We start from the raw sequence: 12694 nt of genomic DNA, 5'->3' as shown, positions 1-12694 counted from the left end.
AAAAAATAAACCGGTTCCCGCATGCGCGGTACTTTTAAATAAAAAATTCCCGGTACTTTCTGATCATAGGGTATACCGGGCCGTCCGGGAAGAACAAGCAAACGGGCAACATATATAATCATACTACAAGTGTATCGAGGGCAATACTGAAGAAAATACATTATTTTAACGTTGGAACAAGCAAGTGTTTTATCTTCAAACACCGAGCGGCCCTTCCTACGAGTCCTAACTCCTAAGGCGCCGAAAAGATCCCGATATACCTACCGACGTCCCCGAAGCCATCACCGGGGCACAACAATACAATAATATCACATTCTTGTAATTGATACTCGTGAGTATAAATTCTTTAAGTTCCTTATATATAAGCAAAATCTACAGAATACTTAAAATTTAAACATGTAATAGTTATTCATTTTATAATTATTTAATATACAATAACGTTTACACTTAGCATGAGGCATGATAGCGTTTTTGTATCAAAAAAAAATATTATACATAAGTCAACAACTTCGAAGCTCACGAAATTAACATATCTCAATAACTTTTAAATCGATGAAGTTTTAAATACTCTCAAACGATACCTTGGGTAAAGTTGTATAATGAAAATGTTTTTATTTTTTCTATCCGTATTCTATGGACGGAGATATCACAATGAACAGTTTAAACCTCTGAAATTTTATTTTCTGAGTTACACGTACTTATTAAAAACTCTTCAAACTCGTGTTTAATTGTATTCCTAATTTCTTTTGTCTTTTATTTAAAAATGTTCACATTCTCAACCTACTTTAAATACTTTCTAATTTCTGTTTTTTTCCTATTTTACACTCTCTCAATTCTTTCTTTTTTCTTTGTACATTATTTCTCTTTGCTTCTCTACATTCATTACACATTTTTAAAAATCTTTACTAAAAGAAACAATGTTTGAGTAAAAAAATTAACATTTCTATAACACAAAACCTCAAAATATGATATGTTATTTACGAGATATTATAAAAATCTTTTTTTTTTTTTTTTTTTGTTAACGGAGAGGAAATGCGTTACCGCATACCCCAGGCCCCGGGGGAGGCCTGGCGGTTATGTGGGGCTCTTCCCCGCCGACAACGTGTCGGCGAGGACATACCCACTAAAACCTCTCCGGGTGTCCAGCTCAGGTCCTTGACTGGGGGGGACTCCGGGAACGCGTACAGCATGCTTCCGGAGCCCCCCGGACCAGGTCGGCCGAGGCCGACTCAGCACGCCGGGGAGCACCCTGGTGCGGGTCCCCCGGTAGGGCCGTGAGGCCAAGCCGGCCTAAGGTCGGGGGAGAGGGACACCAGCCTTCCCCCGCCTCTTCCCCTTGTGATGTTTACGGGGGTAAAGCCCGGGAGTCCGGCCCCCCGGCCGGATGTCCCGGGCCCCTACGCGCCGGACTAGCCCGGCGCGGCGGCATACTCTTCTCCGTGTTGGGGGGGGAGGAGGTAGGAAGGAGTTCCTTCCCCTCCCCCCACCAGCACCCCGGTGAGGCGCTAAAGGGGGAGCGATGGCGCATTGTGACGCGCTATCGCTCCCCCGGACCGTTAAGTCAGGTTTGCCTCGAGATATTATAAAAATCTTCAAACTCGCGTTTAATTGCATTCTTAACTTTTTTCGTCCGATGTATAATGACCATTACCTTATCCGACTTCTTTAATTTTTTTTTATTTTTTATCTACTTTCACTTATATAATTCTTCCTCCTTTTTCCTTACATTATTTCACACATTTTTTTTAAATTTTTATTAAAAAAGGTAATGTTTGGATAATGAAATCCTAATTCTTAAAATGCAAAGTGTCAAAACACCATGATATGCATCCATTATTACAAAAACTTACAAGCTTGTGTTCAATTACATTCTTAATTTTTTTGTCTTTTATTAAAAAAAAACTTTACTTATCCTCCTTTAATTCCTTCCTCTTTTTTATTTTTTATTTATTTTATACTGTCACAAGTCTTCCTCCTTATATTATTTTGTTTCTTTTCTTTATTTTCTTTACACATATTTTTAATTTTCTATTAAAACAGATAATGTCCGATTATAGAAATTTTTATCAAGAGGCGCGATCGCGTCTCGTGCCAATTAAAAAAAAAAGCGAGAAAAACCGACGCCTTTTTTACGCGAGTCAGCGAGTTCAAGCATAACGAGATTATTAGATCTCAGCAACGGCTGAACTGATCAAGTTCAAAGTCGTCTTATTCGATAGCTTGGGAAAAATTGCATATATAAAAGTGTTTTTATTTTTTCTCTCCGTGCCGTACGAGCGGAGATATCGCGATGCAAATTCTAATCTCTACATTTTTCTGTAAGATACGTCTCCTTGGTCGTCGCCCTCAGGAATTCTCCCTTTCACATTTTCGACACAGTGTGGCGCTTGCTACTACACTATCAGCATCTATGCGGTCACGTGATGCACCATGTGATGTGCATCACGTGACCGTGATCATGATTGCGCGTATGACAGGTTTCCTAACCTGTAACCTGAATCGTCAATAATATCTCGGTTTGCGGGGCAAACGATACATTTTTCTGCCGAATTCTTTCGCGTGGTGCAAAAATGCGTTGAATAAGCCTATTATTAATGAATATGTGCAGTTAAAAATATATATTTTGCATTAACTAGAGTCAATATTATTATATATTATACTTCTACGAGTGCTACGTATAAAATTTTTCGAGTGTCATAAGAAGATATGATTTACAAAGTGCACATAAATAATGAAACGAGGTTAATTAGATCGGATGCACCTTATTAAATCTATTTTTATTTTTCTATCTTTCTCCAATGCATATTTACCTTTCACAGCAAAAATGTAGTTTGCTTTCTCAGGTCTGCCTCTAAGTCATGCTTTTTTAATTCTAGCGTTAATGTAAATGTATATTTTTAATGAATTGACACTTGTTTCAAACGTCAATTCATTCAAAATATACATTTACATTATGCTAAAGTTAAAAAAGTATATATATATATATATATATATATAGTGTTTGTGTGTGTGTGTGTGTGTGTGTGTGTGTGTGTGTGTGTGTGTACACACACACACACACATTATAATCTTACTTGTAAGTTGAAATCATGACATCACAAAAAATAAATATATTGCTTAACACTACAAAAACGCGTGATATCAGTACAAAATTACCTTTTCAAAAAATAGGTAAAAAAAAGGTGCCAATTTATGTGTGTGCGCGCGCACCTTATCTATAATTTTTTTTAAAAACTCAAGTGGTACTATTTTTTAATTCAACCTAAATGTATTTTTTCCAAAAAAATGTATGAAATCTTTAAATTGCGCCAATTATAAAGAGAATATATTGCTGTTTGAAATAACTGTTGTACTACTTTTAACGAATAAAATGCAAGGGATAGTATATTTATTTTTTAAGTAAAATCCAAGTAGCGGTATCTTTAATTTTTTTTTAATAAAATTCAAGTGATACTCTCTGTGTATTTTTATTGAAACATTTTTCTGTTCTAACCTAAGTGGATGTACGAGGTGTGTTCAAAAAGTATCGCGAATTTTGAATTTTCGCGGGTTACGTATATTCGAATTTCGATCTTTTTGTGGCGTTATGTTGGTACTCATGTCTCTCACTTATGCCGACAAGCTCGGCCATTTTGAATGTTCACTTAATTGTTGACAGCTGCTTTGCTTGCACGTGTTTTGGATCGTCTTCGATTTTTACCTATTCAAAAAAATGGATCAAAGAACCTATCAAATTTTGTGTGAAAAACGAAATTAAGTGCGCGGATGCATTCCGAATGTTGACTGTGGCATACGGAGAAGCTACCTTGGACCGAAGCAACGTTTATCGGTAGTACAAAATGTTCTCAGAAGGCCGAGAAGATGTGAACGACGAAGAGCATGCCGGACGCCCGAGCACTTCAACAACAGACGAAAAAATTAATGAAGTGGAGAAAATGGTATTGGCCAATCGTCGAATCACCGTTAGAGAAGTTGCTGAGGACCTAAACATATCGATTGGCTCGTGCCATTCGATTTTTATCAATGATTTGGGCATGAGACGGGTCGCCGCGAAATTCGTACCAAACGCCCCTGCTCACACATCGTTGCTTGTGCGCGACTTTTTGGCCAAAAACAACACACTAATGATGCCGCAGCCACCGTATTCCCCAGATCTGGCCCCCTGTGACTTTTTCTTGTTCCCTAAACTGAAGAGGCCCATGAAAGGACGACGTTACGCTACGCTTGACGAGATAAAGACGGCATCGAAGGAGGAGCTGAACAAGATAAAAAAAAATGATTTTTTGAAGTGCTTCGAAGATTGGAAAAACCGTTGGCACAAGTGTATAATATCTCATGGGGATTACTTTGAAGGGGACAAAATAGATATTCATGAATAAATAAATAATTTTTGAAAAAACACAAAATTCGCGATACTTTTTGAACACACCTCGTACTTAATTTAAAAAAGTTTCAATGAAATATGTAACATTTAATCTCAAAGAATTAAACAGAAATGAGAAAGTTTTATTAAAATAAAAAATTTTTAAACTACAAAAATTGGTGCTGCTGTTTTACAACATTTTATTTAGATTATAGTTAGACATTTAGCAGCGCCCATTTTTTGTAGTTTAAAAATTTTTTATTTTAATAAAACATTCTCATTTCTGTGTAATTCTTTGAGATTAAATGTTACATATTTCATTGAAACTTTTTTAAATTAAGTACATCCACTTAGGTTAGAACAGAAAAATGTTTCAATAAAAATACACAGAGAGTATCACTTGAATTTTATTAAAAAAAAATTAAAGATACCGCTACTTGGATTTTACTTAAAAAATAAATATACTATCACTTGCATTCATTCGTTAAAAGTAGTACAACAGTTATTTCAAACAGCAATATATTCTCTTTGTAATTGGCGCAATTTAAAGATTTCATACATTTTTTTGGAAAAAATACATTTAGGTTGAATTAAAAAATAGTACCACTTGAGTTTTTAAAAAAAATTATAGATAAGGTGCGCGCGCACACACATAAATTGGCACCTTTTTTTTACCTTTTTTTGAAAAGGTAATTTTGTACTGATATTATATACTTCATTCGTTCAACAAGTTACTTCTGTACTTCTGGTGGGTGCATCTGATAATTGCGACTCAGAGTCTTCAAATCTCCAAGTAAGTATCTCAATGTTACAAATATTTAACAAATAAATATTTTGCAGTTATTTAAAAAAATTTTGTTTTTTAAGTATTTAAAGTGTTTATATTTAAAATTTGATTTTCTGTATCTTTTTAATTAAAATGTTATGTTAAATATATAGAATGTAGAATATTGCAATATTTCTACATTATAATTTTGAATAAATTGTACATTTTTTAAATCATCTAGCAAACAGAAATGGATTAAACAAAAAATAAATAAAAATATATTTAACAAAATCAAAAATTTGCATTCGATAGTGACATTCATTCATTTTCTATCCAATTAAAGTTTAAGAATTTCTAAAATAATTATAATTTATCAAATAAAATTAAAATTACGGAATTTTCTATTTTATTGATTGACAAAAGTTATGCGGGCCATATCATCTATTTTAATTTACAAAATGGGATTGAAATTAAGTTCTTATTCTTTTAATGCCAAAAGAAGTTATTGCGAGCCATGCTATTCATTTTAATCTATTGCATAGAATTGAAATGACTTTAGTACTGCCTTTTAATCCAAAATGTATTTTAATGAGTTAAAATAAATTACAATTTTTTTTCCATTTTTGTTAACTAAGCATGTAAGGTTATTGTATCTTATATGATATACCTAAGTTTTGCCATTTTTTTTCTGATTTTCAATTCAAATCCAAAATTAAACATTGATAGTAAGATTTAAAATAGAAAACATTTCGAAATATTTTAAAATATAGGACATTTTCTAATATTTATGTGGGTGCATTGAAAATTTTTAGAAAAAATGTTATTTACATCCACTAGAAAAAAATAGTTACAATTGACGTTTGTGCACTTACTATTGATTTAGACTATATTGTTACGTCTTGCGTAGTAGCAATTCTTTTCTTTCGAGCGGATACACCGTTGTTCGACAAAAAGGTACGCATTGAGCTCCCCCACCAAACGCTAGAGCCAGGAAGTCGATAAACACGATTACACAGCCCTTTCGGCTTCCAGAAACTGAGCGCCCACACTACAATAAATCACTCTAAAGGTTGTCATTCTCTGCAGTTTGCTAATGAGTCACCTACGCTCTTTACCGAGAAGCCTACTGTCAAAAAGAAATTATGAGGTTCCTTAAGTAGACGGCGTTCTTTGACGCCTGACACGTCCGATCGGTGAAGCGTTAAAAACAAAGAGCGTTATTAAACCGAAACTCGTGGAAGAGCGCGTAGGCACTACAATAAATAAAATTGGTGCACACGGCCCTCCCTAGAACAAGGGAGAGCAATAGACAAAAAGGGGTATAAATAAAGAGATTTTCTAACGGAGTGTGCAGTTCTTTCATTTTATTTCATCCGTCGCACAGTCCGTGGCATCTTGTATGCTCGAGTCTGTGATGCTTGGATTTATTCTTTCCTTCCATCTCATCAACTCTAGTCCGTCGCACAGTCCGTGGCATCTTACATGCTCGAGTCTGTGCAAACGAATCTTCATTAACACTCATTGTCAGTTATTTGGTTGGCAACAAGTTCTGCCAGTGCTAAGTGCCAAAACATTTAGTAAAACTTTTTACAAGTAACCTCTTCTCACAAGTATCATGAGGCTAAACATCCTCCACACGATGGGCAACCAGCAACTCGTTGATCACTACCATCAAGCAGTAAGTCCCGAATTAACCGACCACCTTTTCTCTCTACTGCAAACAATTTCTTACAAATATAATATTTATTAAGTTCATTACTATTCCCTTCTCCACGTGTTGCCTTCGCACGTCCAACGCGCGCGCACGTAGGGTCTCGTCCAATCAACAAGACGAATCCCCAAGCCGAGGGCTGAGTCTCAACAGATCGCAGCGTGGTAACTGCTCTACCGAGTACAACACCCCAGCAGGTACCTAAGTCGTCTACAGACGATTCCAGTCTCGACATTGAACTCGACGCGAAACTCATGTTCGACCGTTAGACGCCGCGCCGTCGTAAGCAGTGAGATTCCGACGACGGACGATGACGCCGTACGGCAAACCGGGCTCGTGCGACGATTGGTCCACCCCGCGAAAGGTAACCGGCCGCCTAGTAGTGTCACATTGTTTTGAGCCTTTCGACTTACAAGACTCCTAGAGATATCATTGCCACCTTTGACTAGAGAGGATACGGCCTTAGAGGCGTTCAGGCATAATTCCATGGATGGTAGCTTCGCACCACCGGCCGCTCGACCGAGTACGTAAACCAAATGTCCGAACCTGCGGTTTCTTTCGTACTGAGCAGGATTACTATCGCAATGACTAGTCATCAGTAGGGTAAAACTAACTTGTCTCACGATGGTCTAAACCCAGCTCACGTTTCCTATTGGCGGGTGAACAATTCGACGCTTGGTAAATTCTGCTTCGCAATGACGGGAAGAGCCGGCATCGAAGGATCAAAAAGCGACGTCGCTATGAACGCTTGGCCGCCACAAGTCAGTTATCCTTGTGGTAACTTTTCTGACACCTCTCGCTGTAAACTCTTTAAGCCAAAAAGATCGATAGGCCGTGCTTTCGCAGTCTTTATGCACACTGAACATCAAGATCAAGCCAGCTTTTGCCCTTTTGCTCTACGCAAAGTTTCTGTCCTCGCCTTCTGAGCTGGCCTTAGGATACCTGCGTTATTCTTTGAGAGATGTATCGCCCCAGTCAAATTCCCCGCCTGGCAGTGTCCTCGAATCGGATTACGCGGGAGTATTAATCGGCCGAGGCCTCTCGCCACTCTGACACGCTTGACTCTAGAACACCGTGACCGCCGGGGCACGAGGCCCTCGGGGCACGCGCTCCGCCTAACCGAGTAAGTAAGGAAACGATAAAAGTAGTGGTATTTCACTGGCAATGTTGCCATCTCCCACTTATGCTACATCTTTCATGTCTCCTTACAGTGCCAGACTAGAGTCAAGCTCAACAGGGTCTTCTTTCCCCGATAATTTTTCCAAGCTCGTTCCCTTAGCAGTGGTTTCGCTAGGTAGTAGATAGGGACAGTGGAAATCTCGTTAATCCATTCATGCGCGTCACTAATTAGATGACGAGGCATTTGGCTATATTCTGCGCGACTTCGTGGCTGCGGACTTTCACTTTTGCGGCTGGCGTGGTATCCAAAAATAACAGAGCCCGGCTCTGGGAGCAGCGGCAAGTTTACTAGTAGTGCTCCTTCTTTGCACGGATCTCCCAACAATGTTACACTTCGTGTACAGACAACTCGATTCCGTGCTTTTACGGTCTTTCTAACCTTGCTCGTATTCGTACTATCTAGACTTCCGACCCGGTTGCGCCGCAGCACAACGAAACCCGTCTGACTGACCTGCCAGGGAACTCTCCCCATGGGTCGAAAAAATTAGATCGAACAGAGTCCTCGAGCTGAGGAAGCGGGCATTAGCCGGGCGTATCTTGTACGCCCGTTTCCAGGGATACCACGTGGAGGTTCCGGCCCAGAGCAACGGTCCGTGCTCCGGTCCGCTCTGGCTCTGCCGCCGTGGCTCGGAAGGGCAGGTTCCAAGCACAACGACTCGCACTTACAGCCATTTAAATAAAATAAAATAAGATAAAACCAGATAAATAAATAAATAAATAAATAAATAAATAGGTTAAAATGAGTCAACGTTGGGTGTAAAAGGCCCAACGTTGTTTTTAACAATAACAATAAATCAATAAATAGGACGACCACGAATAATTTAAATAAATAAATAAATAACGTGCAGTTCTGCCTTTAAGAGAGACATGGTTACTCTCCGCCGACCGAAGGGTCTGGGGGGGGGGGGTTAACCCCCCAGCTGAGCACCCCAAAATGCCGCGGCGGATCCACCGCGGTTACTCCCATCCCGTCAACCGGGACTAAACCTGGGATTTCCCTCTTACAGAGCACATGCACTGCGTGTTACGTACCCCAGGACCAACAACACCGGTCGCAAATGGGAATGCCACGGTTTCACTACGTAACTACTAATTTGCACACAATTCATATTGATAACCCGGGCTGCGTTCCAAAACCATGTTACAGTAATTAAAAAACTATAGCTTACGTTACGTATGCTAAAGCTTTTTAGTTATCGTAGTGTTGTTTTGGAACGTAAGCCTGTACAATTTTGTTAATATATCACTAAAATAATTTGCTATTTTGTTATAATTTTGCAAAATACATTGGTTTATTATTTTAATATTATGAAAAAAAAAATTAAAATTTCTTTTATATGACGAACTCTTGTACTTTTTCAAACGTCAGATAGAGTATTCACAATTTACTTGGTGCTAACGTTGAGTGCAAAATCAGCACCCACATTTTTTAAATTTATTTTTTTTGTTATAATAGGCAAAGCTACTTTGAAAACTATTAAGAACCTTTCTTCCCTGATGAAAATTTTTCTCAGATTTTTTTAACAATTTTTAAGAATTTTTTAGAATCTGTATATAATTTCATGACTTTCTCAGATTTTTTTTATACGAATTGAAGCAGAAGTACTCCGAAAGTCTACATATTTTCTCATAATTATTCACAAATTATGAAGTTTCCTACGATTTCTAAGATTTTTGTTTTATACCTTTTGATATTATAACATCTAAAAAATTTAAAAGTATTTTTTTAGAAATTATGAGATGATAAATCTCAAAATATTTCAGCATTCATATGTATAAAAAATTTTAAAAAAAGACGTATAATTTCTGAGTATTTCTAAAAAAATATTTTAATTTATATAAAAATTAAAAAATTAAAAAAGAAAAAATATTTTTACCGGCGTTTTTCTATAAATTATCCAAAACTCTTAACAGAACTATAATTTCTTACTATAGTTGTGCTTACATATATATCCGTTTGCACTCTTTTTCTTCTATCAAATTGCAACTCCACTTTCCTTAAGGCATTGATTGTCTGCATTTATAATTGTGTGTTGATACTGATTTATAAATACGTTTTATATTTTAACAGAAATGAATCAAAAGAGACCGAGAAAAGAATAGTCATCCATGTCCAAACGACACTTGAATAGGAAAAAGAAATTAGCATCGTATATGATTTGTGATGCACTTTTTAACATATCTCATGAAACATCACGTACTAACATTAATGATGAATATGCAGCAAATGTACAAAATGTTTCCACAATGGATTTTGAAATTTGTGAGAACAATATTAAAACTTCTGATAATAACTTACATGAACTGAATGAAAATGTTAACGAGATATTTGAAGAAATAAATAATAATAACTGCAGTTAATATAATTATCGGACTTCTGATTCTCAACAATCATATGATTTTTCTGGAGAATCAATATCTCATCTATCTGATGATACGGATGTAACAGATAGTAGTTTCACTAACAATCTTGCAAAGTGGGCTGTAAAATATCAAATTTCACACGTTGCTTTAAGAGCATTGTTATACAGATTGAGAAAGCATCCTTGCTTTTCTAACTTGTCCCTAGATGCACGAACACTTTTAAAAACACCAAGAAAGCAACAACTACGTATAGTAGCGTCAGGAAACTACTATCATTTTGGTGTACAAAAATCCGTATTAGACATATTAGCTTCCGTAAAAGATAATATTGACTGTGTCAAAATTACAATTAATATTAATAGCTTACCCCTAGCAAAATCATCATTACAACAGTTTTGGCCTATATTAGGTTCGGTTGTCCCATATAATAAAGTATTTGTTATTGGACTTTATCGTGGAAACGAGAAACCAGCAAATCTTAATGACTTTTTGCAGGAGTTAGTTGATGAAACTAAACATATGTGCAAAAATGACATTTACTTTAATGGGCGTAACATATCGTGCAGACTTGATGCTTTAATTTGCAACACTCCAGCAAAATCATTTGTTCTTTGCGTTAAAAGACATTCTGGATACTCTAGTTGTACTAAATGTATAACGGAAGGAGAATATGTGGGAAATCGGATGTTTTCCACAAGTCAATGCACCACTACGAACAGATAACAATTTTATTCAAAAAACTGATGATAACTATCACAAACCTAATATGACATGTAGTTTGCTCAAAGTGCCTTTTTTTAAGCCAGTGACAAATGTCCCTCTAGACTATATGCATTTGATATGCTTGGAAATTATGCGCAAATTACTATACTTGTGGCTTGACAAAGATTTGTCATATCAATTACAGTCGAGAGCTGTCGAACAAATTTCGACAATTTTAGTGACACATTTGAAACCTTCAGTACCTGTAGAATTTGCAAGAAAACCGCGAAAGTTGGATTGTGTAAAATTATGGAAAGCTACCGAATTTAGATTGATATTGTTGTATACAGATCCATTGGCTTTTAAGTCCATTTTAAAAAATAAAGCATATCTTAATTTTCTAACACTACACGTAATTGTCAGAATGTTGTTATCACAAGAATTAAACAAACATCTTAACTATGTGCAAGAATTGATTTTTTTCTTCATAAAGACGTTTAAGAAACTATACGGAATTCAAAACATATCACATAACGTACACAGTCTTGTACATTTTGTAGATGATGTAAAAATATTTGACCGATTGATAATTTCAGTGCCTTTAAGTTCAAAAATTATATCCAAATTATTAAAAAATACATTAAAAAGTCAGAAAGGCCGTTACAAGGAGTAATTCGGAGTTGTAGTGAAAAAGATATAAAGGTAAAATTTTACAAAAGAGGAGCAGTCTCTGACAACCTTGACCTTGACATATGTTATCAACAGGAAGATACTGAGTAACCTACAAAAGGTTTTAAGTAATGCTCACGTCTTATTAAAAAAATATTATTAGAAAAAGAAAAATAGTTTTTCTTAATTATTTCAGAAAATATTCATTTTTAAAAAAATGTGTGAAAAAATGAAGCTTGTGATGAGCTCTACAAATAAGGTTCTATACATATTTTACCTAACTCCAATGCTTTAGGAGTTATAATCAAAAAACCATTTTAAAAAAACTCTGACAAATTCAAATTCTTACATGTCGTACAGAAAACGCGTGGGCGAAGGAAAGACCCCCTCCCCGTAGTTTTTCTAATCTAACCCACCCTATCTCAGTGAGTCCACTAATAACGTGGTGGATGCGGGAAAGGGTGGGCAATATTCAAATCAAATATCGCAACATAGACAATTAGATAACCTTGACCAAATTACAACTAAAATAGGATTAGGATTAGGTTAGGTTATAAAAAATAGAGGAAGGGGGTGCGGGGGAGAGAGGAGGAAGGATCAAAGGAGTGTAGAATGGAAATAAAATTGAATAGAGAAAAGAATTGAAGGTGTTGGAGGAAGTTAAGATCTTTAAATAAAACGTGAATAAAATTAAGACATCATTTAAACACCCGTTTAAAGGTTATTTTTAAATAATGGGCAAATATTACATAATATTTTGACATTTTGTGTCATAAAAATTAAAGTTTTTTTAATAGAAAATATTATTTGTTTGAGTAAAGTTTTTCCAAATCGCGAATTGAAAATATAGAAAAAGAGAGAAATAGAATAATATAACAAAAGAGTGAAAGGAAGAAGAGTCGAAAGAGTTCAGAATATAATTTAAATTAAAAGGAGAAAA

At 36.0% G+C, this 12694-nt stretch overlaps 1 pseudogene; it reads left to right on the top strand.

Annotated features, from left to right (window-relative positions):
- Nucleotides 1-7477: 7477 nt before the first annotated feature.
- LOC105201609 lies at nucleotides 7478-7893 on the top strand (annotated as a pseudogene).
- The last annotated feature ends 4801 nt before the right edge of the window (nucleotides 7894-12694 follow it).

This window comes from Solenopsis invicta, chromosome 6 (assembly GCF_016802725.1).
Source record: "Solenopsis invicta isolate M01_SB chromosome 6, UNIL_Sinv_3.0, whole genome shotgun sequence".
NCBI classification, from domain to species: domain Eukaryota; kingdom Metazoa; phylum Arthropoda; class Insecta; order Hymenoptera; family Formicidae; genus Solenopsis; species Solenopsis invicta.
Note: the sequence above shows the minus strand (reverse complement) of the source record. Positions and strands in the feature narration are given on the sequence as shown.